The sequence below is a fragment of the Ranitomeya variabilis genome, chromosome 1 (assembly GCF_051348905.1).
Source record: "Ranitomeya variabilis isolate aRanVar5 chromosome 1, aRanVar5.hap1, whole genome shotgun sequence".
Classification (NCBI taxonomy): domain Eukaryota; kingdom Metazoa; phylum Chordata; class Amphibia; order Anura; family Dendrobatidae; genus Ranitomeya; species Ranitomeya variabilis.
In genome coordinates, this window is record NC_135232.1 from 880,356,672 (window position 1) to 880,383,780 (window position 27,109).

The 27,109-nt window shown below is 42.2% G+C and overlaps 1 protein-coding gene across 4 annotated transcripts in view; it reads left to right on the forward strand.

Moving 5' to 3' along the window:
* The window catches only part of NFKB1 (nuclear factor kappa B subunit 1), a 151,276-nt gene that overhangs the window by 22,176 nt on the left and 101,991 nt on the right, over positions 1-27,109 (forward strand). The window contains exon 1 of one of the 4 annotated variants that reach the window (XM_077278003.1): positions 23,564-23,632. The exons of the other annotated variants lie outside the window; for them this stretch is intronic. The gene's annotated coding sequence lies outside the window, so the exon portion shown is untranslated. Of the gene's footprint in view, positions 1-23,563; positions 23,633-27,109 lie in introns of those variants that run through there. 4 annotated transcript variants of the gene reach the window in all.

Below are 27,109 nucleotides of genomic sequence, written 5' to 3' on the forward strand. Positions count from 1 at the left end.
TTTAGAACGTAGAGCCATGAAAATAAAAAAAAAAAAATCACATTTTTTCCCAAAAAATGATCTTTTAGCCCCGATTTTTATTTTTTTTCCCAAGGGTGATAGGAGAAAATAGACTGAAAAAGTTGTTGTGCAATTTCTCTCGAGTATGCTGCTACCCCATATGTGGAGGAAAACCACTGTTTGGGTGCACTGCGGGGCTTGGAATGGAAGGAGTGACGTTTTGGATTGCATACTTTGATGGAATGGTCTGCGGGCGTCATGTTGCGTTTGCAGAGCCCCTGATTTGCCTAAACAGTGGAAATCCTCCACAAGTGACCCCATTTTGGAAACTACACCCCTGAAGGAATTTATCTAGAGGCATAGTTTTATAGTAATGATTATAATGCTTTTGGTTTTACTGGTGTATGAATTTATAATGTGGTGTTATGTGTAAGGTTTTGCGGGGTACATAAGATTATAAGAGTGTGTTGTGTCAACAGGGTATAAACTAATTTTATTAATTTGTGGACATGTGGTACGCTTTGAAACAATTCTTAATGCAAAGGCCAGGTTTCTCAGGGCAGGTTTCACAGTGGTAAGTTGTGTCCTTTCAAGTTCCCCTCTTGAATATTCTGCACTGTTTTTGTGATCGTCCTGTCCTCGCTGTTTGGGGACCCTATCCTGGGAAATGTTGACCTGTGACAATACGGGCACTATCAGATTCAGAAGTACTGGAACCCTTATCTTCCTGAGCGACATTCAGGAGGGTTAAGCTGGGTGTCCTTACCCTCATAGACCCTAAGTCTGTGGGTGTACCCTAAGGTAATCTCGCACAGTTTGTACAGTTTTATTCCATACATGGACCTATTAGGCTAGGTTCACATTGCATTAACAGCAGCCCATTCAACACATGCATTAACGGGCTGCTGTTAACGCAAGTTCCGATATATCGCTAGTGCAGATATAGATAGCAGGTGCTCTATCTGCGCTAGCAGTGACGGACCCGGAAATGCTGCAGCCCGCGTCCCAGGGTCCGTCACTCAATGACGGCACATCACTAGCGCACGCCCATTGTGGACGTGCGCTAGCGATGCGTCCGACATAGGACTTAATGGCGGCGTTAACGGACTACGTTACACACCGTTATGCCGCGGTGTAACGTAGTCCGTCTAACGTGCCATATTAACGCAGTGTGAACCCAGCCTTACTGGGCAGGTATTGTCTGAATTTTAGCCTCCCTTTGAAATGAAACAAATTCATCAATAGCGATGTCCCTCTGGGATGTGTATGCCTCAGCAAATTTTCTGCTGAAGTGGTTAACCACTGGCCAAATTTTATATAGATGATCAAAGTTTGGATCGTCTCGGGGAGGACACTGCGCATTATCACTATAATGCAAAAATTTTTGGATCGCTTCAAATCGTGTCCTTGTCATGGCCATGCGGAATACCGTTGTACTGTAGAGAATATCAGTACTCCAATATTGCCGAAGCTTTAGTTTTCAGATTATGGTCATATGCAGCAAAATTCCCCAAAATGTCATAATCTCTGCTGGATTTACGGGGGTCCATCTGGCGTATGATGATGTGGGTGAAAAATTAATAGGCATACAGGTTTGTCTGGGCCACCATAACATTTATTAGTTCCTCACTGAAAAGAATTTAAAGAAGTCAATTTCAGTAAAGCCAGTGGTGTCAAACTGGATTCCGGAGCTGCCGATGAAATCTTGAATGATGGGCTGATAATTTTCGGGGTGTGCAATGCACATGGGATCAATTGCTGCTGGAGTTGCCTGGGTCCTAGGGCGCCTTGCTGGGGACCTTCCTCACTAGATGAGGAGGAGGAGGAAGAATAGAGCAATGTGGGATTTTCCTCACTGCCTGAATCCATGTCGGAGGCAAGGAAGGCGTAAGCCTCCCCTGGTGAATAGCGTCTTCTTCACGAATGGGCCATTTTTTTTTCCCTAAACCCCGGGGATGTGTGTGTAAGTGGTGCTTTTACACGTGTAAAAAAAAGACACTACCTCTAGTGATGAGCGAGTGTACTCGTTGCTGCTTGATTACATGGGGGGATTCCCTAGCAACCAGGCAACCCCCACATGTACTCAGCCTGGCTTGTAGCTGTAAATCATTCAGCTGCCACAATGAAAACTAAATCTCCGAGCAGTCATAAATACTCGGAGGTCACCCGAGCAACGAGTACACTCGCTCATCACTAACTACCTCCTTACCTTTAGAACTACTCTGTACGTTATTTTTTTAATCTAAAACAAGATCGGACGTCACCAAACACTGACGCCAGCTATGCTAACACGCTACCTATAAAATTACTCTGTACGATTTTTTTTTTCACTAAAAGAAGATCGGTCGTCACTAACGCTGTGACATTGGCTACACTAATGTGCAACCTATAAAACAACTCTGTACGATTTTTTTTCTCTTAAAGAAGATCGGTCATCACTAGCACTGTAGTTCAAAAAAATCACTGCACACGTACGAGTTGAAAATTATGCTTCAAGTGAGAATTTATTAACAGTGATTGCTGAAGCGACAGGCAAAATGATGTTTCGGCCAGTTAACAGCCTTGGTCACATAGTTGCCCATTTAATGAAGCATCTTAAGTCAAAGATAATTTTGTCTGTGGTGTAGTATTTCATACAATATAATATGGTGCATCAGGGATCTTTACACAGGTGCTGACAAAAGAAGGTTCCACACAGATAGATAGATAGATAGATAGATAGATAGATAGATAGATAGATAGATAGATAGATAGATAGATAGCATGGCCACAAAAGGAAATGGAAGGAATAAAGCTGTGTGCCCACAATCAGTTTTTGACACTGCATATTTTTGCAGTGTCAAAAACGCAGCATCTTAGGCCATGTTCACACATTCAGTATTTGATCAGTATTTTACATCAGTATTCGGGAGACAAAACCAGGACCAATCAAGAGGAAAAGTATAATGGAAACAGGTCACCACTTCTGTATTTATGTAAAATACCGACCAAATACTGAGTGTGTGAGCGTGGCTTTACAATACCAGAAAAGTGGATGGGATGTACAGAAGTCTCAGACCCACTGACTTCTATTTTTACACCGTGCACACTGACCTGCGATGCGTGTTTCAAATCCACAACATGTAAGTTTCTCTTATGGGTACTCTGAGTTTTCTGTGCACGTTTTTCCCATAGACTTGCATTAAATGTGAAAATCTGCAGGTAAAAAGCTTGCATGTGTTTTTAGTGAGTTTTTGCGGCACTTAAAATTCATGTAATCCGCACATGACTGTATCAATAAAGTTTTGTCAAAGCCAAATACCAAAAGCATCAAAAACAAAGTATCGTATATACTCGAATATACGCCGACCCGAGTATAAACCGACCCCCCTAATTTTGCCACAAAAAACTGGGAAAACTTAATGAGTCGAGTATAAGCCTAGGGTGGAAAATGCAGCAGCTACTGGTAAATTTCAAAAATAAAAATAGATACCAATAAAAGTAAAATTAATTGAGACATCAGTAGTTTAAGTGTTTTTGAATATCCATATTGAATCAGGAGCCCCATATAATGCTCCATACAGTTCATGATGGCCCCTTAAGATGCTCCATACAGATAATTGCCCCATATAATGCTGCACATGGCCCCATAAGATGCTCCATACAGATAATTGCCCCATATAATGCTGCACATGGCCCCATAAGATGCTCCATACAGATATTTGCCCCATATAATGGTGCACATTGCCCCATAAGATGCTCCATACAGATATTTGCCCCATATGCTGTTGCTGCGATTAAAAAAATAAAAAATCACATACTCACCTCTTAGGCCCCCGGCACTTGCTATATTCACCTGCTCCCCGTTCCACCGCCGACTTCCGCTGTGTCTTCCCGTTCTTTGCACTGACATTCAGGCTGAGGGCGGCGCGCACTAATCGCGTCATCACGCCCTCTGACCTGAGCGTCACTGCAGAGGATGCGGAAGACGCAGCGGCGCCGATGGTGGAACGGGGAGCAGGTGAATATCGCGCACTGAGTTATACTTACCTGCTCCTGGCGCTGTCCCTGCACGTCTTTTCCCCGGCGCCGGCAGCTTATTCCTGTAGTGAGCGGTCACATGGTACCGCTCATTACAGTAATGAATATGCAGCTCCACCCCTATGGGAGTGGAGTCGGGTCCATATTCATTACTACAGGAAGAAGCTGCCGGCGTCGGGGAAAAGACATGCAGGGACCGCACGAGGAGCAGGTGGGTATTATTACACAGCTCCACTCCCCCTCCCCTGCCGACCCTTGGGTATGACTTGAGTATAAGCCGAGAGGGTTACTTTCAGCCCAAAAAAGTGGGCTGAAAATCTCGGCTTATACTCGAGTATATACGGTAGCTTTATTTAAAACATGACACACTAAAAAGAGACAAAAAAAGCAGCGTAAAAATGCATGCAAAAAAAGCAAGTAACCTAATTTGTGCAGCAAAAACTCACCAAATGTAGGAGATTGCCTAGTGTGCTGTACACTGTCCCTCCGCTGATGGGCGGCACAGCAGCAGGCTATGGGAGGGCACCAGACGGAATTGAACACACAGTCAGATTATGTGGATAGCACTCTGGTCGCATCAGTTACCATGGGTCTGAATACAAACACTGTGTGTTCCTGGTTTGGTGAACCAGCTGTGATTTCTACAGACGAGAAGACTGGCTGGATCCCATGCTGGTTTCACATTTAGTTTGATTGCCATAAAGGAAAATGTTTATAAATCAGAGCTTTAATCATGAAATCAGAGAAGACAGTGAACATTGACTTCCTTAGGCAAATACACCTTGCTTTGTAACAAGTAGATGTGTAATTTATGTGAAATTCCCCTGGAACTTTTCAGCATGTCACAACATGTCATCCTATGTACTACTTCCTGTTACCGTGTTTGTGAGAAGTCCGGTATACTTGATAATTGACTCTTAAAAAAAGCATCTCTACATATCCATATTCTCAGGCTGATATCACACGTTGCTGTATTATGCTGCAAAGGAAAACTTTTTATTTGAAATTGTTGTGGTTTTGTGATTAGGTTATTGGCCGTGCACTTTTTACAGGTGAAATGTTTTTTACATGTTTTATCTGTAAGAATGATACTCTCGATACTTGCATCAGAAAAAACACAGCAATCTGCAGTAAAACACTGTGTGCCACAGTATGTCAACCCAGCAGGTTGTAGAAAGTGACAAGGGACTTAAACGCCTTGCATGGCCCTCTGGAAAATTATATATGCTCTGGTCTTTGAAATCCTAATTTCTTAAAAAATATTTATTTGCTGTGGTGGAGATAAAAAAATGACACAATTTGTCCTCACTATTGGTTAAAGGGAATCTGTCAGTAGGATCAACCCTTGTAAGCCGTCGTCTACATGGTCGTGCAGGTCATAGGAGGCTGAATAAAATGATATCTGCGATCCAATCTCTTATCCCAGATATCTGCGGGCCAGACACAGATCTCACTGAGAATCTGCCTCCAGAACTTAAAATCTGGCCCACAGAGTGATTATATTTAGCCCTCGACGCTGGCACTGACCCCCCATTATACTGTATGGAGGACTATGTGGGGTCCATTATTCTGTATGGAGGACTATGTGGGGACCATTAACACCTTAATGACCACCAATACGTCTTTTATTGACCTGAGATATAAGAGAATAGCATCCCCATACAGGTGACAATCCAGCAGCTGTCGGCTGTACACTATAGCCGACAACTTGCTGCATCAGCCACGATCAGTGTTGCCACCGTCCATATCAGTTTAACCCCTTAGATGCTGCTGTCAATAGTGAGTACATCATATAAATGGTTAACAGAGTGTGGGGGCTCCCTCTTTAACCTCATCATCGGCACCCTGAGATCATGATTGTGTGGTCCTGATGTTTACCATGGCAATTCACGAGCAAATAGCGGCCTTAGGGTACCGTCACACAGTGCAATTTTGATCGCTACAACGGCACGATTCGTGACGTTCCAGCGATGCATTTACGATATCGTTGTGTCTGACACGCTACTGCGATCCGGATCCCCGCTGAGAATCGTACGTCGTAGCAGATCGTTTGAAACTTTCTTTCATCGTCTAGTGTCCCGCTGTGGCGGCATGATTGCATTGTGTGACACAGGTTGTATACGATGTGCGCACAGTAACCAATGGCTTCTACATCGCAAATACGTCATGAAATTATCGCTCCAGCGCCGTGTATTGCAACGTGTGACCGCAGTCTACGACGCTGGAGCGATACTTATACGACGCTGCAACGTCACGAATCGTGCCGTCGTAGCGATGAAAATGGCACTGTGTGACGGTACCCTTAGAGTCAGAAGTTAGCGACCTTTAGGTGGTAGAAATACATTTTGTCCTTCCCGTTATGCCACTTTGCATTAATTCCGGAAAATTACTCGAAGGGTAAATAAACTACCTGACAGCAGTTTCCAATATGTCGAGGGGTGCTGTTTTAAAATTTGTATCACTTTTGGAGGTTTTCCAAAATATAGAACCTCCAAAGTCACTTCAAACCCTAAAACACAGTTGGGGCATCAAATTGTGTTGAGGTCACCATACTTTGTTGATGGTACAGTAGGATCATCATACCTTGTGTGGAGATATTCACTATGGGGGTATCATACTATGTTTGGGGGGACACTTGTTGGCATCATATGTTATCTGTATTACCGTATATACTCGAGTATAAGCCGACCCGAGTATAAGCCGACCCCCCCTAATTTTGCCACAAAAAACTGGGAAAACTTATTGACTCGAGTATAAGCCTAGGGTGGAAAATACAGCAGCTACCGGTGAATTTCAAAAATAAAAATAGATGCTCCATACCGTTCATTATTGCCCCAAATGAGGTTCCATATAAAGCTGTGCCATATATAATGCTCCATACCGTTGATTATTGCCCCATAGATGATCCATATATGGCTGTGCCATATAGAATGCTCTGCACCGTTCATTATGGTCCCATAGATGCTCCTTATAAAGCTGTGCCATATATAATGCTCTGCACCGTTCATTATGGTCCCATAGATGCTCCATATAAAGCTGTGCCCCATATACAATGCTCTGCACCGTTCATTATGGCCCCATAGATGCTCCTTATAAAGCTGTGCCATATATAATGCTCTGCACCGTTCATTATGGTCCCATAGATGCTCCATATAAAGCTGTGCCCCATATACAATGCTCTGCACCGTTCATTATGGCCCCATAGATGCTCCTTATAAAGCTGTGCCATACATGCTCTATAGCGTTCATTATTGCCCCATAGATGCTCCTTATAAAGCTGTGCCATACATGCTCTATAGCGTTCATTATTGCCCCATAGATGCTGCTTATAAAGCTGTGCCATACATGCTCTATAGCGTTCATTATGGCCCCATAGATGCTCCTTATAAAGCAGTGCCATATATAACGCTGCTTCTGCTGCTGCTGCAATAAAAAAAAAACACATACTCACCTCTCTTGCTGCCTGCAGCTCTCTCCGCACTGACTGTTCAGGCAGAGGGCGGCGCGCACACTAGTACGTCATCGCGCCCTCTGACCTGAACAGTCAGAGCAAGAGGACGGGAAGACAGAGCGGCGCCCGGCGAATGGAACGCGGACAGGTGAATATGAAATACTCACCTAGTCCCGGCGCTCCTGACGCTGTCCCTGCCTGTCACACTGTCTTCGGGTGTCGCAGCTCTTCCTCTGTCAGCGGTCACTGGCACCGCTCATTACAGAAATGAATATGCGGCTTCACCCCTATGGGAGTGGAGTCCATATTCATAACTTTAATGAGCGGTCCCATGTGACCGCTGAACAGGGGAAGAGCTGCAGCACCTGAAGACAGTGTGACAGGCAGGGACAGCGTCGGGAGCGCCGGGACTAGATGAGTATGCGACAATCCTCTCTCCCCCTCACCCGCTGACCCTGCCGCCGACCGTGACTCGAGTATAAGCCGAGAGGGGCAATTTGGGCTGAAAATCTCGGCTTATACTCGAGTATATACGGTATTTATTTATTCAAACTTTTTTTATCTTTTGTTATTACATATTTAAATTAGGCCATTGGGCCATATGCTTTTTACTGCTCTGACATACATATTACTGTATGTTATTTCAGTATGCCCCATTTATAACTATATGTTAATTTTATTCTAAGATCTTTTAATTAAAATGTACTTTGATCGTGGGACAAACCCTTTATGCTTGTTTCCATAGTAAAAGGTTTATCATTATATTTGATGATAAGGAGAAAGTTGCTCAATTGTAGACTTTTTTGATAAATATCAAGATTGGTCCGCTATTTTGTCCAGGTTTTTATTCTGGCCCTCTGTGTATTTGAGTTTGACATCCTTGTGTTAAATGAAAGAGGATGTTACCAGTGTGAGACATGTAATCACAGACAGTCTGCTCTGCTGATCTACATGTCTCACACTGGTAACTCTCCCTTTTATTTAAAATAAGCTCTGGATCACAGATATCAAGGTATCGTTTTACAGATTCCCTTTAAAGAGGTACTTCTATGAACTTTTTTTTAATCTAAATCTGTGTATGTAGTGTACTTTCAGTATGTTAATATACTCGCTTACTGCAGCATTCTCTGGGATCCAGCACAATTTCGCTCCTCTTCTGAGTGACGTCACCGCTCTTCAGACTATCTGGATCACTCCACACTGTCACTGAATCTACAGTATACTGTATGCTTGAGGCGGATGTCTCTTTTACAATGTAAGCCTATGGAGCCTTATTATGACTATGCTGTCCTCTTACACGTTAGCACGATGTGTAATGGACATGTAGCTATACACCCCATGTTCTTTAGGAAAAAGAGGCTGTAAAGTTGTAACCTTTTTTTATTGATTGTAGATGTGACAAGAAAGGGTGAAACTATAAGATGCAATAACAGGAGCATTTCAGAATATATAACTGTACAATGCATAGAATACAGACAGTCTGCAATGCACAGTAACATGAGGTACTACAAGCTGATTACCTATTTAATACAGCAAATGTACAGATAAACACAGGACTGTAACACACAGATAGTGACTTACCAACTATGCTTAGAGCAGGCTGTTTACAAGGAGCATGACAGACAAATGAGTGATGTGGTTTCTCAGCTGCATACAGGAACAATGGCTGCTGTTCCTTTCACAGTGGTGTCATAATAAATGCAACAGCATCAATCCCACAATGCCCTAGGAACTTCCCATAATACATTGCAAACTGAACTAGAATGCATACATTGAATCGCCACAAACTGTTTCTAGGAGAAAGAAAGCACAAATAGGGTCTTACCAATATAAAATTCAAAGATTAATTTCAGTTTGCACTCACCGAACGTTCACAATGCACAAAGCATATAGGGCTCATCAGAGCCAACAGCTGCCGCAGATCCACAGGTCACCCATAGACCAATTCAAGAAACCATATAGAGGAAAAACGTGGATAAAACCCGCACTCCTGTAAAGATGATAATCCAGGTAGACAGATGAAAATGATGGTATTTTATTCATTAATCTCTCAACACGTTTCGAAGTTCACATAACTTCTTCTTCAGGAGTTGCATCATTATCTCAGTAAATTAGAATAGGTACTTTATAACACCAGCTTGAAAAAAAAAGATTTTAACATGCAAAATGTTCGCTTACTGAAATGTATGCTCAGTAAATGCATTCACTACTTGGTCGGGGTTCCTTTTGCATCAATTACTGCATCAGTGCGGTGTGGCATGGAGGCGATCAGCCTGTGGCACTGCTGAGGTGTTATGGAAGCCCAGGTTGCTTTGATAGCAGCCTTCAGCTTGTCTGCATTGTTGGGTCTGGTGTCTCTCATCTTCCTTTTGACAATACTCCATAGATTCTCTATTGGGTTAAGGTCAGGCAAGTTTGCTGGCCAATCAAGCACAGTGATACTGTTTTTTTTAAACCAGGTATTGGTACTTTTGGCAGTGTGGACAGGTGACAAGCCCTGCGCTGACTTTGGTCTTGATAAAACACAGTGTACCTATACCAGCAGATGACATAGCTCCCCAAACCATCACTGATTGTGGAAACTTCTCTAGACCACAAGTAGCTTGGATTGTCTGTCTCTCCACTCTTCTTCCAAACTCTGGGACCTTGATTTCCAAGGTCTAGTGTGAAGTATCCACAATCAATGATGGTCTTGGGAGCTATGTCATCTGCTGTTGTAGGTCCAGTGTTTTATCAAGACCAAAGTCAGCTCAGCCATCTACCAGGAAATTTTAGATCACTTCATGATTCTCTCTGCCGACAAGCTTTTTGGAGTAATAAAATGTTGTGCGTGTTCACAGAGGTTAACTGGGGAGATATGCACAACATAAGCAATGAAAGGCAAAGTACATAAAAACATCATCTACTCTGAATGTAGAGATAAAAATTTGGTGGCCAGTGGACACAATACAGAGAACAAACCAAATTGGCTGCAATCAAGCGCTGTTCACAGGGTATAGCATGGCATTGCAAATTGACAGATGGAGTCAGGCACTCTTCCAGCATCTTTTCAGTTGTTCTGCCTCTCGCAAATGTTATTCTGTGTGATCCAAACACCTCAAACTTGGATTCGTCTGTCCATAACACTTTTTTCCAATCTTCCTCTGTCCAATGTCTGTGTTCTTTTGCCCATATTAATTTTCTCATTTTATTAGCCAGTCTCAGATATGGCTTTTTTTTTGCCACTCTGCCCTGAAGGCCAGCATCCCGGAGTTGCCTCTTCACTGTAGACGTTGACACTGGTGTTTTGTTTGTTCTATTTAATGAAGCTGCCAGTTGAGGACCTGTGAGGCGTCGATTTCTCAAACCACAGACTCTACTGTACTTGTCTTGTTGCTCAGTTGTGCTGCGGGGCCTCCCACTTCTCTTTCTACTCTGGTTAGAGCCTGTTTGTGCTCTCCTCTGAAGGGAGTAGTACACACCATTGTAGGAAATCTTCAGTTTCTTGGCAATTTCTTTTATGGAATAGCCTTCATTTCTAAGAACAAGAATAGACTGTCGAGTTTCACATGAAAGTTCTTTTTTTCTGGCAATTTTGAGAGTTTATTGGAACCAACAAATGTAATGCTCCATATTCTCAACCAGCTCAAAGGAAGGTCAGGTTTATAGGTTCTCTAATCAGCCAAACTGTTTTCAGCTGTGCTAACCTACTTGCACAATGGTTTTCAAGAGTATTCTAACCATCCATTAGCCTTACACAATTAGCAAACACAAAGTACCATAAGAACACTGGAGTGATGGTTGTTGGAAATGGGCCTCTATACACCTATGAAGATAGTGCATTACAAACCAGACGCTTGCAACTAGAATAGTCATTTACCACATTAACAATGTATAGAGTGTATTTCTGAATCATTTATTATTAGCTTCATTGGAAAAACTGTGCTTTACTTTCAAAAATAAGGAAATTTCTAAGTGACCCTAAACTTTTGAACGGTAGTGTATATTATATTAGTCATGAATCTTCACCTAAGATTATTCTTGGAAATGGCTACATTGCCACCATGACCAAGTGTCAACAGCTTTTCTGCTATTTGACAGAGATCAGAAAAAAATACAAATTGCAAACAGGTAGCCTGTGAGTCACAATAGGTCTTATTAAATTCCAATTATCACTCATGTCTTACTGATAAAAGTCAATTTTTTTTGTTGTTGTGGTGTTACGCTAAGACACCATGTGAAGTCTTTGACAATGAAGTTGTGTTGCGAACATCAACTGTAAGGTTTTTGGTTGCCAATCGCATGTGACTAAAAAATACAGCAGTGTTGGTTTATTTGTGACGGTCAGGAGGATATCAATTCTAAACAAGTGCTGTCACTTAGTCTTTGCCGCATTCTGAGCCCGTTTTGCATGTTGTTTTGATTCCATATAAATATATGAGAGCAAGCACCTCGTTCGGAGGTCTGTACATTGGAGGTCCTTCTTTTTCATTCACTTTCAGAGTGTTGAGAGTAAATGCACACCTAGAAGTAACGCTTCTGTGGTCCATAGTTTAATAGTGAGAGAAACACTGAGGCAGAAAATAAGAGAGCGCTGTGCAATCATTTCCAAACAGCGGTTTTCTGCGGTGTGTTTTATTACAGATAGGTGTTTCACTTTTATTGAATCCAAAAACAAATCTAAACAGAGCGGCAGGCATTTTCCTTCTACGGTGGCATTTGGTATTCTGGAATTTCAGTATTCCGTTTACTTCCTCTTGCTTTGTTTATGTCCAAAGTGCAACAAAGGTTAGAGCAGCGATTACTCCGTCTTTCTGTGATTCAGTTTCACAGCGTCATGCATTTTATATATAACTGATTTTTTTTGTATGCAGCTGCTGTTAGCTTTTACGTCTTCCTAGGTAAAGCTTCTCTTCCCACACCATGGTGCTATAGCTGTGGCTCACTCTACTGATAGGGCCTGTCACTGGGCAGCCGCCGGACCCCATTCACATATTTGTGCAGCTTCTATTGCTATATTACACTGTGGATACACTTGCATGCATTTTTTTAGGGTGCATGGACAAACTTACATTAACAACTGCATTAAATTCTGCCACCAGTTGTTGGAGTTTTGTGATGCTGTTTTTGACTGTGAGGTGTTACATGTGAAATATGTAAAAAAAATACTTGTGTTTCAGTGCTTCAGCGTTTTTTTAAAATTTTATTTTAGTGCTGGAGTGGTGCCACCAACGTAAGGTCCCTGACGCTAGTATTATACTTACCTCAGCTCTTCCCCACACCGCTCTGGTCCTGCACCTCCATCTTGTGAAAGCAACTTCTGACTAACCGGAAATCAGAAATAACGGTCATAAGCTCTCAGTGTACTTCTATGAGAACCTTATTATGGCCTAATGTTAGTAGTGTGTGTGTGTGTAAAATTTTGGAACTTTATGTGTTAAATTAAAGGATTAATTCACGGAAAGAACTGGCGTGGTCTCCCGCGCAATTTTCTCCGCAAGAGAGGGAAAGCCAGTGACTGAGGGCAGATATTAGTAGCCTAGAGTGGGACCATGGTTATTGCCCCCCGGGCTAAAAAACTCTGCCCCCAGCCACCCCAGAACTGATTAGCGTGGGAAAGTTTCTGCGTCAGACGGGGAGTGCACAGCCTAAGTGACGTCAGCGGTAGTCACTGAGGCTGCGCAGACTCCTCTCCTGACGCGGAGAACTTGACAGCGTGGGAAAATGTTCAGGAACTTTCCCACGCTAATCAGTTCATGTCCGTTCAGGCGGGGAAGCTGCGCAGGCAGGTTTTCATTCATTTCTTCGTGGTCTACAACCTGGCCGGTAGCATTAGCACCGCTCCTGGTTGTAAACTATTTAACCCCTTGAGATGGATTGCAGCGTGGGACTTGACTGTACAGCGGACAGGTATGGGATATTGTTGCTTTTTTATTTTTATTTTTTTTACAGAAGAACGATATCTTCGCTTGGATTGAGAGTGCAATAAAGATGTAAAACCTGTGTTTCATTATTTCATTAAAAAACTTTATTCTTATTGTGTATGTATTTTTAACCCTTTCATACTATTGGATTAATAATGGATAGGTATCTTATTGACATCTCTCCATTATTAACCAGGCTTAATGTCACCTTGCAATAGCAAGGTGGCATTAACCCCTGATTACTCTATATCCCACCGCTACTGGGCAATGGGAAAAGAGAGGCTAAGTGCTGGAATAGGCACATCTTGCAGATGCGCCTTTTCTGGGGTGTCTGGGGGCAGATTTTTTTTAGCCAGGGGGGCCAATAACCATTGTCCCTCTCTAGGCTACTAAAATCTGCCCTCAGTCACTGGCTTTCCCTCTCTGGCAGAGAAAATTATGCAGGAACCCACGCCAGTTTTCTGTGAATTAATCCTTTATTTTAACACCTACAGCTCCAAAATGTTACACACACACACTGCTAACATTATTAGTGAGGGACATATAAAAATATAACAGATATGCAATGGTTTACTGTATGTAAACCTTGTCGCATATCCTGTCGGGTTCGGTAATGATTTTACAGAACCCAACAATTGAATTATCGGCTATCCTGCTATCTAACTCTCTATGAAATATAAATATAGATATATGTATATATATATATGTGTGTCAATGACACTATATTATATATATATATATATATATATATATATATATATATACACCCCTATACTATGTGTAGACATTTATTTTATCTATTCTATTGTATCTGTCAGTGTGATTTTACATTACACCGCACTAAATTACCAGCTTTTCTACAGAACACCGGTGCATATTTCTCGCAAGTCACACTGATGGTCCGTGTGGTGTGTGAGTTTTTCTCGCACCCATAGACTTGCATTGGCGTTTTTCGGGCATAATACGATGACAATCACAGCATGCTGCGATTCCTTACGCACGCATAATACGGCGGAGAAAACAACGGATGATGCGAGCTGCCCCATAGATTAACATTGGTCCAAGCGCTATGCGATTTTTTTATCGTATAACACTCATCCGTAATACGCTCTAGTGTAACTCCGGCCTTAGGTCTTGATGATACCATCTCCATTTACTACTCCATTCATTTAATTGCAAATATTAGAAGTACCGATATACCCTCTTTTTATTTATGTTCATTTGTATTGTCATCCGTTTGGCATCTGTTTTTATACTTCAGCATTCAGTATATGGCAATTTACAAGACCAAATAGTTAAGACTTGCAATGTATCCATAGAAACCGAATGTAATACGGCTCATTCATATAGGACCCGATTTTTCTATTTACACATCCATACACTTGAACAGGTCAGTCTCGTCTAAAATATGGAAGAGAGTACTGCATGTTAGAATTTTTTTTTTTAACGCTGACATTCCCTCTATTTGAAAAAAACTAAGTTAGAAGTTATTTACCATTTCATCAAAAATAAGACTTTTTTTTGTTGTCTTTGGAAGCCTTGTTAACAATTTCTGATATAGTTTAATGATGTTTTTCTTCAATAACGCCAAGTTGTATTGTTGCCAAGTCAAAAAACATCCTTCTCCACAAAAACTCTGACCAAGATATTTGGTAGTTGGAGGTTTTGCTGTAAAATGTTTAGTCTGCTTTCTTCCTTATAAAGTGAAGCTTATGTTCACAATGGTGTTGGGACTATGGGAAATAACCAGGCACCTAAAATTAGGGTCGCCCTAGTCTATCCCTGTCCCTTGGATTGTTCCTGGAGTTGCCATCGCCAGGTTCTCGTGCCTTGTGTACTCCTATATCAACCCCTCTCTAACCCCTCCCCCACCCAGGGTAGTGGGAAGCTGAAGTGTATAGGAACACAGTAAGCAGACAAACAAGGGAAGATTAACAGCGATAGATTAAAATACCAACCATACAAAATACACTGTGTGCAGAATTATTAGGCAAGTTGTATTTTAGAGGATTATTTTTATTATTGATCAACAACTATGTTCTCAAACAACCCAAAAGACTCATAAATATCAAAGCTTAATATTTTTGGAAGTTGGAGTATTTTTTTTAGATTTGGCTATCTCAGGAGGATATTTGTTTGTGTAGGTAACTATTACTGTGCAGAATTATTAGGCAACTTAATAAAAACCAAATATATTCCCATCTCACTTGTTTATTTTCACCAGGTAAACCAATATAGCTGCACAAAATTTAGAAATAAACATTTCTGACATGCAAAAACAAACCCCCCAAAAAATTAGTGATCAATATAGCCACCTTTCTTTATGATGACACTCAACAGCCTTCCATCCATAGATTCTGTCAGTTGCTTGATCTGTTTACGATGAACATTGCGTGCAGCAGCCACCACAGCCTCCCAGACACTGTTCCGAGAGGTGGACTGTTTTCCCTCCCTGTAGATCTCACATTTTATGAGGGACCATAGGTTCTCTATGGGGTTCAGATCAGGTAAACAAGGGGGCCTTGTTATTTTTTCTTCTTTGAGACCTTTACTGGCCAGCCACACTGTGGAGTACTTGGAGGCATGTGATGCAGCATTGTCCTGCATGAAAATCATGTCTTTCTTGAACGATACCGACTTCTTCCTGTACCACTGCTTGAAGAAGTTGTCTTCCAGAAACTGGCAATAGGTCTGAGAGTTGAGCTTCACTCCATCCTCAACCCGAAAATGTCCCACAAGTTCATCTTTGATGATACCAGCCCATACCAGTACCCCATCTCCACCTTGCTGGCATCTGAGTCAGAGTGGAGCTCTCTGCCCTTTACTGATCCAGCCTCTGGCCCATCAAGAGTCACTCTCATTTCATCAGTCCATAAAACCTTTGAAAAGTCAGTCTTAAGATATTTATTGGCCCATGCCATTTCTATTCAGTCACGGCTGAGCTAGTCCCAGCTTGGTCACACAAAACAGCTACCGCCCATAGCAACCACTGATACTGGGGCAGTTTGGCGCCAGAGCTTGGTTTCCACATGCGAGACATGGACGTGTTTCTCGCAAGTGGAAACAAGCCCTAAGGGTGCAGTGATCATACTGACACAGAATCCTATACAATTGGGCAGTGAAGAAAAAATAATTATATTTTTAACACAAAAATTTTGTTTTAGCCCCAGATTTTACATTTTCACATGGGGAAATGGGTAAAAATGGCAGCAAAATTTGTCATACAGTTCCTGTTGAACATTGCAATACTGCATATGTGGCTGTACAGTACTGCTCAGCCACATGGCGAGACTCAGGAGGGAAGGAGCACCATGACTCTCAGAGAATAAATTATCGTAGAATAGTGGCAGAAGAGCAGGATCCCCCCTCAAGTGATCCCATTTTAAATTAAAACCCCTCTGGGAATTTATCTACAAGTGTAGTGACGATTTTGACTCCATGGGTGTTTCCAGAAATAAGCAGCAATGGATGTTGTTGGGTGAAAATTGCTATTGAAGTGCCCGTACATTGAAGTGTCCATACATTGTAGTGCCCATCCTTTGTGCCCAGTTCATGCTTCTGAAGACATGGCCCCGTATGTTAAGAATATTGGAGATATGATTATATGTCAAGCATTTTTATCCTATTTGGCATGGGATTATAAAAAGCACTTCAGTGTGCAGTTGTAACAGAACACCAAGCTGTAGCAAGGGGAGGTCAACAGTCAAAGAACTCACACCCTGACCAGCTCAGAGCAGAACTAAAGGCTTACTGCCATGTGGAGACCATGGAGTCAAAGTTGCTTTGTTATAGGGAACCGGTCACTTCAAGCATCTAAACTGTCCCCAGTGTGTTGTTAGTGATGCAATGTGCATCACAAACACTTTTTTTCATTAAAAACGGTGCCATAATGATGTTTAAAAAGCACTTTATATAGTTATACGGTACCTGCTTGTTTAGTCTTAGGGACATGTGCTACATTTTCAGTTCAGTCATGGGTGTTGCTGCCCACTTTGATCGATTTCCCTGGCCGGGCTTGCGCAGTGTCGAGCAGCTAGCCGTTGGCTCTCCAATTGGCACTTCACACACGTGTCTCCACCTGCCACACTGCGCAAGCGCGGCCGACTCAACCGTACACACTGCACAAGCGTGGCTGCATTCTTGACACTGAGCAAGAGCAGCCCCATGCGCCACACTGCGCATTGTTTGATTCCGGTGACGTTGGCGCAACCAGGGAAGTAAAAAAAAAACGAGTTGGCAGCGACATCCGTGACTGAACGGAAAATGAAGCACAAGCCTATGACTAAACCACTAGGTACCATATACTGTAACTATATAAAGTGCTTTTTAGATATCATAGCGCCATTTTTAATGAAAAAAGTGTGTTAGTGATGCACATTTCATCACTAACAACACACTGGGGACAGTTTAGATGCTTGAAATGATGTGATAGGTTCCCTTTAAGTAAGCTATGATTCAGTAAGGAGTTATGGAGATACTATACATACTAGCCATACATTGTGTATATTTCTGAGATCTCCGGACTGGACTGAATGCCTTGAATGGAGATACATAGAACAGGTACTAGAAGTCATGTAGTAAAGCTGTGTTTCATCTTAATGTGTAACAGGAGCCCGGCCGGATCTGATGGCGCCAGAACCGCCAACCTAGGGCCATTCAGAACGGAGTTATGATCTTTCATAGGTTTTGGAGTTTAGCAGCTGCATAGGCAAGGGGAGAGAATTTAGGTTCAGCCCAGAGGGCAAGAGGGGAGTAACCCAGAGGGATTAAATGCTTTTGTAAAGCATGGCCTAGTGCTTTTTCTCTGGGAAAGTCGCAACGACAAATCGTGTCGGGATGAAGTCCAGGGATAGAAGAGAACACAAGTCTCCCATGTGGTAGCCCCTCCCCACAAGTCAGACCTTTCATTTACTGGTAACTGACCCATATATTCTGCTTTTATCTTTTGCCCTACCACTATTGTATTTGCATATCTGACCATTATACTGTATATCTATAACTATTGTGTATATAGTGTATTGTCTAGTGTGCCCTTAAAGCGATTAAATATTTCATTTAACCTTGGGCTGCTCTTTTATCTCAAACCACACATCAGTTTAATGTTCCATGCTACCGGAGCAGGTTTCTGGCCCAATATAATTCCTGTTAACGGACCAGACTTATATCGAATGAGGAACTGGTGGCAGTTCTACCGGGCTGATAAGGTTCTGTTTCACTGGGGCTAGTGAAAAGGGCCTCTCAGCCAGTCAGGGTTGTGGGCAAGTATGTTGCCACATCAGTGACTGTGTGGACCACCTCCTCTCACTTCCTGTGCCTTTCTGTGCCCGTGTGGACAGTGAGTGTCTGTATAAAACTGTGCCAAGCTGACCATATGTGTCATCAGATGGTGCAGAATGTCACGTTGGTACAAGCGGTGAGACGACGTGATCCGACTGATGTAATATTGACATCAGGCGGGGTGGAGAGGTGTGGATCCTTCACTGTTTCCAGAAACAAGCAGCAGTGGATGTTGCTGAGTGAAAATTGCCATTGTAGTGTCCATACATTGTAGTGCCCATATTTTGTGCCCAGTTCATGCTTCTGAAGATATGGACCCCGTAAATTAGGCGGGCTCTCATAGCCACAGAAATGCCAAACATGTGGTTTAGACACACTGTCGGGCTCGGAAGGGATGGGGCCATTTGTATTTAGGAGCACAGAAGTCGCTCAGTTTCTTTTGGGGGGCGAGGATACATATTGCTTTTCCAGAGCCTTTGTTCTACCTGTAACGTGAAAGCCCCTATATTTCCACTGACTGATGATGGACCTGAGTGAGCGGAGTTGAAGCTTTTATTGGGAACATTTTACATAACATTTTGGATCACATTTATCCTGTGCTCTATGCTGAGCACTGATATCAGAGTTTCCATACAAATCTCTGAGTGACATGATTCAGATTGAATCACTGTAATGAGGCACTGTAATGAGTTACTCTGGACTCCTACTGGTCTCTGTTCAGTGGTGTCTTTTTCGGAGGTGGACAAAACTATGGCCAACTGTGCTTTTATGCACGCTTCAGAAAGACGGACATTGCTGGATCATAGACCAGACGGCGTCCACAGTATGTCCATCTGCCTCATTATAGGAAATTTTCCGCCAGGGGTTCTCTCAGAATCATGTGTTTCAGAGATTTAGACGGAACCCCAATGTAAGTGCTCAGCGTAGAGCGCAGGATAAATGTGAGTTGAGCCTTACTGCGATTTTTGGCAGGCAGAATGAACAAATCAACAGCAATTCAAGAATTGGTTTTATTTACTTTTTCTTACACTGCTCCTCATAATTAGACAAATTTATTATCCAAGTCAGTCCAATTACAGCGATACCAGATTTATGTAGTTTTTTATGTTTGGCTGCTGTCACACATTAAGAAATCTTTTTGCGCATCGCCATATTTCAAGAGCTATAATTTTTCTATATTTCTTCCGACACAGTCATGTAAGGGCTTGTTTTTTGTGGGACGAGTTAATGTTTTTATTGATACCATTTTTGAGCACGTGATTATTTTTGATCACTTTCTATTTTGATTTTTGGGAAGCAGAATAAACAAAAACCAGCAATTCAGGTATTGTTTTTTTAGAGGTTTTTTTTATGCCGTTCACCATGTGCTAAAAGTGATAAGACAGCGTTATTCTTCGGGTCAGCAATACCACATTTCTATAGTTTGCCGCTTTTACACAATAAAAACTATTTTATAGAAAAAAAGAATTGCTTTTGCATTGCTATATTCTTTATTCCGTGAACTATAGGGTTTGTTTTTTTCTATTGATGGAGCTGTATGGTGGCTTGTTTTTTGCATCACAAGATGACGTTTTCAGAGATACCATTTTTATTTCCATTCAACTTTTAGATTGCGTTTAATTACACTTTTTATTCAGCAGTATGATGAAAACATCGTTTTTGCCACTTTTTTTTATACGGTGTTCACTGAAGGGGTTAACTAGCGGGACAGTTTTATATGGCAGGTCGTTCTGGACACGCCAATACTGAATATGTGCACTTTTTTGTTTTTACATTAATTTGTATTTATTGGTATAATTGTTTTTATTGTTTTTTATTTATTTTGTGATCCTTTTTTATATTTCATTTTTTTATAACTCTTTACTTTTTTACTGAGTCATTCTGTGAGACATTAACTTTTATTAGTCTGATATAATGCATTGCAATGCACAAGTATTGCAATTTGTTATACCTGTCATTGCTGCACTGACTGAAGCCTCTTAGACCATGCTCTGAACATGATCTAACAGACTTGCCATAGTTGGCTGACATGGAGGTCATCATGACGACCTCATGTTGCCATGACAATGATCGGGCCTTTACGATGACGTTGCGGGGACGCCAATCGAACGGGAGCCCCCTCCCTCTCTTACCCCCTAAATGTTGCGATCGATAATGGTCACTGCATTTAGGGGGTAAACGGTCGAGGGCTGTGTGGACAAGGCACCTGGCAGCGATATCCAGGGCTCAGCTATCGCGTAAACTGAAATTACAGCAGCGATCGCATGGTCACCGTTCCTGTGCCCACACGATCACGTGACAAACCTATACTCCACAGGTCGGGAACCCCTACATGACCACGATGTATATGTATGCCAAAGGTCGTGAAGGTGTTAAATAGCCTGTTGTTTGCATGTCTTTTTCATTCCCTGACAAAGCTATAGGTGAAATGTGCCTGTGTAGTGTAGGTGATCATATACAGTGTGTGCAGTATTCAGGTTTTAGATTTATTAACCTTTTGATTTGACCAACAGCATTGTAGTTGTTCAATAAGAAAATTAAAGGGGTATTCCCATCTCCAAGATCCTATCCCAATATTTAGTAGGTGTAAAATTAATATTAGCAAATACCTCCTATTAGAAATGTAGTATACCGGTAGTTCTTCTGATTAACTATGTCCTTTACCCCATGTACAGTGCTTTGTAATAGCTTTGGTATCCATAGTTACAACCACTGATATAGTGACAGTCAGTTAGCCAGTTGCTATAATAATAATCAAACAACTCAAAATGTACAATAATACATTTCTGACATTTAAAAAATCAATCAGTGACCAATAGTTGGCAATCAACTTTTTGGTCTGCAGCCACAGCCTCCCAGACACTTTTCAGGGAGGTGACTGTTTTCGTTCACTGTAAATCTCCAGATTAATGTGAATCTGTCAGCAGGTTTCTGCAATGTAATCTGAAGACCGCATGAGATAGGGGTTAAACACAGATTTCGGTGATGCCTCTCTTAGCAAGCTCTGTCCTGTTGTTTGCTTGCAGTGATTGTTTTAGCACCAGTTTATTATTGCTAGAACACAGCAGTGGGAACCAAAGACTGACTCTGCCCCCTCCTGTGATAGGCAGCTCACTGTCTATGGACATTGTATATGGAGAGCCGGTGGGGGCGGGGATCATTGCTTAATCTAAAAACTCTGATTTTGTCTGAACTGCTGCACCCAGTAATCTAAGGCTACTTTCACACATCAAGTTTTCAGTGTCAGGCTAAATCCGGTTTATGTTGGAAAAACTGGATCCGGCGCAGATTTTGAAAAACTGATGCGACGGATCCGTTTTTTTGACGGATCCGGCTAACCTATCTAGATTATTGGATAAAAAAAAAATTTGGAGCATGCTCAGTTTCAAAAACCGGATCAGGCTGCCGTATCCGCCTTTTTCTGGATCCGGCACCTTCCGGCTCCCATAGGCTTTCATTGTAGCAAACAGCCGGAAGCGCCGGATCCGGCGCTTCAGGCTTTTTCGCCGGAGACAAAAAACGTTGCAATCGACGTTTTTTCAAGAAACCGGAAGCGGCAGATTTGCCGGATCCGGCGAAAACCGGACGAAACGCAATGTCATCCGATGCAATCTGGCACTAATACAAGTCTATGGGAAAAAAACCTGATCTGGCGGCAACATTCGCCTGATCCGTTTTTTTTTAAATTTGCCGGATTTAGCCTGACACTGAAAACCTGATGTGTGAAAGTAGCCTAAGTGATACACCATTAGGGTATGTGCACACATAAGAATTTCTTGCAGAAATTTCCTGACAAAAAACGGACATTTCTGCCAGAAATCCGCATGTGTTTTTTTCGCGGTTTTTATGCGTTTTTTGCACGTTTTTTCGCGTTTTTTCCCAGTGCATTAAATAGCGGAAAAAACGTGAAAAATCTGCAAAATTAATGAACATGCTGCTTTTTTTACTGCAATGCGTTTTTTTCACGGAAAAAATGCATCATGTGCACAAAAATTGCAGAATGCACTCTAAATGATATGTATGCGTTTTTTATGCGTTTTTATAGCGTTTTTATCGCGAAAAAAACTCGAAAAAACCTGAACGTGTGCACATAGCCTCAGTTTCAGGGTCTTTTTGCCTACATTATGCTGCTCTCAGGTGAGGTAGCAAAAACCTGACAGATTCCCTTTAAAAAGGGCCCACAAGTTCTCAATAAGGTATAGGTCAGGTGAGGTCGGGGGCCATGTCATTGTTCTTTACTGGCTAGTCAGTACTTCCATGCGTATGATGGAGCATTGTCCTGCATAAAAATCACGGCTTTCTTGAAAGATGCAGACTTTTTCCTGTACCACTGTTCAAAGAAATTGTCTTCTAAAAATTGCCAGTAGGTTTAGGATTTGATTTTGAGTCAATCTTCAACCCAAAAATGTGCAACTAGTGCTTATTTACAAATTTTAGCCCCGATGGCCTGATTCATCAAAGCAGTTATGCCAGAATTCTATCATAAATTGCTCTGAAAGGTTTCCCAGTTTTTGTGCCACTTGGTGGTGTGATAAAATTTGGCGACCACGGACCACGTCGTACGGACTTGCGGTGGATACCGCATCCTCCACTGACCAGGACACGCAGGCTCTATACCACAGAAGGCAATACCGCTGGACTTATCCCCCTGAGACACTGGCTGTGTCCACCTATATCTATGACCTTAATGAAAACCCATAATCTTTCGGGTCCACTAGCTTCCGTTCACGATCAAATATTGTGACTGATGAAGGTCCGGCTATAGGACCGAAACGTTTCTTCTGTTATTTACCGTGGACACACCATTAAATCACTTTATCTGATTAAGTCTGAGTGCCGAGTTTTTTGCTATTTTTCTTAAAAATCAATCTTACAGCAGTTTCTAAAAAGGAAAATGAAAGGTAACACACTTTACAAGTACCCCTTTAATTCCTCCGGTGCGACCTAAGTCATCGAGTCTCCATGCTACATCTTCTGACTGGTATGTGCAGCCTGTCGCTGGACACAGCATTGAAAAATCGTGATGTCTACATAGCCAGAGCAGGATGTACGGAGAGTGTTTCTGCTGTACAAACATGCGACCGCTGCCGCTAGTCACTGGTCACAGAGGTCAGATGCAGACATAGTGATGGCATATCCTAGCTGTATGCTAAGTGATAGTGGCTCCTTGTACTGTGTTCTGACTGTCAGGACCATGAAGCAGCTCTTGTCCTTAAGGCCAGTCTCACACGTCCAGATAATTCCGGTACCGGAAAAATCAGTACCGGAGTTATCCGTGTCCGTGTGTCCGTGTGCTAACATGGCACATCAGTGTGGCACACATGCGGCAGCCGTGTGCCGCCCGTGTGCCGACTGGGTACCACACGGACCATGCAGGAGACAGCGCTAGAGATAAGCTCTCCCCTGCATCTGGTGCTGAAGCCGGAATTCATTCCTTCTTCCCAGCAGCGTTCGCTGGAGAGAAGGAATGAAAAATCATTGTTTTTTTATTTTTTTGTGTTTAAAATAAAGATCTTTGTCACCACCCCCCTCCCACCCCCTGTGCGCCCGCCCGCTGGAAATAAAATACCCAGCTCCCTCGATGCTTCCTCTCAGCGCCGCAGCTTGTCCTGTATGAGCGGTCACGTGGTGCCTCTCATTACAGTGATGAATATGCGGCTCCACCTCCCATAGGGAGGGCCGCACGTGTGCCACACTGATGTGCCACGTGAGCACACGGAGTCTCCTGCACGGCACACGGACGGCACACGGACAGCATCCGTGTGCGGTACGTGTTTTACACGGACCCATTGACTTTAATGGGTCCGTGTGATCCGTGCGCTCCCACGAACACTGACATGTCTCCGTGTTTTTCAAACGGACACACGGTCCGTGAAAACACGCTGACATGTGCAGAGACACATTGATTTTAATGTGTCTGCGTGAGTCAGTGTCTCCGGTACGTGAGAAAACTCACCACACGTACCGGAGCCACTGACGTGTGAAACAGGCCTAACATAGAAAATAATTGACCGGGGTAGTTTAGCTCTCTGAGCATAATATGTGACGGAATTGCTTTATGTATATGAGTTTACATATTTTCATAGTTTAGGATGGCATTTGCACCAATTTCTAGTTCTCCAAGATTTTAAAATTGCAATTGTTATCCTTCGGCAAATTAAAGGGGTGTGATGAATAAACATTTTTAAAAAATTAGAATGCGTTAAAAAAAATCACATTGATTCTCATGCTCATATTCCAACATTGTCTGGTCCCTGATGGTGCGAACATGCTTGGATAAGGTGTTACCTGAGCAGGCTCAGCGTGCTCGAAAGATATGTTAAAGTCCCCACGGCTGCATGTCTCGCGGTGGTTTGATAGGCGCAAGACATGCGGTGATTGCCTGTTTGTTGGGTAATTCGTACATGTGTTGGGGCCGTTGAACAGCTGTAAGGCATGCAGGCCCAGGGACTATTTTTCAAGCACACCGAAGACACTCAGTTATCACCCAAGCATGCTCAGATAACACCTTATCCCAGCACGCTCGCTCATCACTAGTCCCTGACAATCAGTGGCTACAGCGGCTCATATATAGATGTTGATGCAGACTTGCAACCGAATGCAATGCAAAAAATGAAATCCGCTATGAATAAATTAACGTGCTGCAGATTTAAAGTCTAAACCTAATGCATCTTCAAAGCTAATGTAAAGAACAGAACTTTTACATCATGACTTTGGGAAATTGCACTGTTTAATTTACGTTACACTAGTTCCTGAAATGCTTTTATTAGATTGTTAATTTGAGGAAGTTGTACCTCCATACAGTGCAGAAAAAAAGCAGTATGAAAAGAGTCGGCAAGCTGATGTTCACAGATCTTTTGTTATTACTTTGAATTGATATTCGTGTGTATATAGCTATTATTGCGGTAAATCTATAATTCTTCTCTATGGCTATTACATAGGGAGAGTCCCCTGTTTTTTTCATCCTTGAAACCTTGGGCTTTTTAAAAAGAAGTTGTCTAAAATAGACAATCCCTCTAAGATAAATGTCTCAAATAGTTTCCTGTAGTCTTGTTAGATAAAGCAGATGACTGCACTGAAGATGAAAATATTCAGTATCAAAGCAGTATGTCAAAATGTTTTTCTCTTCAACGCTCTTTCCCCAGGTGTACCTTGTATGTGGTTGGTATCAAATACTCACTGTATGTTGCACAATTTTCATATCCGGTTTACCGGCAGGTGGTTTTCCTGAATTTTCGATGAACTCCTATAACATAATTTTTTTCAGTATCGCATAAAACAGTTGAGATGCTTAAATCAGTGGCGCAGTGGTTAGCCCTGCAGCCTTGCAGCGCTGGGGTCCTGGGTTCTAATCCCACCAAGGACAACATCTGCAAGGAGTTTGTATGTTCTCCCCGTGTTTGCGTGGGTTTCCTCCCACACTCCAAAGACATACTGATAAGGATTCTAGATTGTGAGCCCCAATGGGGACAGTGTCAATAATGTTTGTAAAGCACTGTGGAATTAATAGCGCTATATAAATAAGTAAAATACATTTTTTAAAAAATCTTCATTAAAGGGAAACTATCACCAGGTTTTTGCTATCTAATCTGAGAGCACCATGGTGTAGTGGAAGAGAGCCCGATTATAGTGAAGTGTCATTTCCTGGACTGTATTTTGCTGTTTCAATACAATCAGTGTTTTATCAGCAACACATTATCACTACAGGACAACTGGCCTTGTGAGTGCTAGTCCAATCACACACCCCGCAATGAATATACAATGTACACAGAAAGCTATGGTGTGGCTGGGGTTATACACAGCTCAACAACTGAGCTCTGCTGGAGAAAACTGTGACTTTGGCTATGTGCACACGTTCCGGATCTTTCGCATTTTTTTGGTGGTTTTCCACTGCAAAACCGCTTACATTAAGCATCCCATCAATTTTAATGAATTCTGCAATTTTTGTGCACATGTTGCGTTTTTTTCCACAAAAACCGCATAGCGGAAAAAAACACAGCATGTTCATTAATTTTGCGGGTTTGTCTTGGATTTGCCACTATATTATTGCATTGGTAACCTCCGGAAAAATCCGCACAAAAAAACGCGAAAAAAAACGTGAGCGGATTTCCTGCAAAAGTAGTCTGGATTTGCGCAGGAAAATTCTGCAAACTTTCCTGAACGTGTGCACATAGCCTTTATGGTAAGTGCTGCACACAGTACACTAAGTGATACATCACTGTAATCAGGGTCTCTGTCCTTACCTCATGCTGCTGTCAGATTATATACCAAAAGTCTGCTGACAGATTCCCTTTAAATGCCTGCAGTAAAATAACCTGTATTTACACAGAAGGTTAAGAAAGTTAAGCATAATATGGAAATTTTACAAGCATGTAAACTTGAAATATTAGAAATTTACTGCTGTTTGCAATAAGCTTATTTTTTTAATGATCTGAAGGATAACATTTGCCATTTTGTT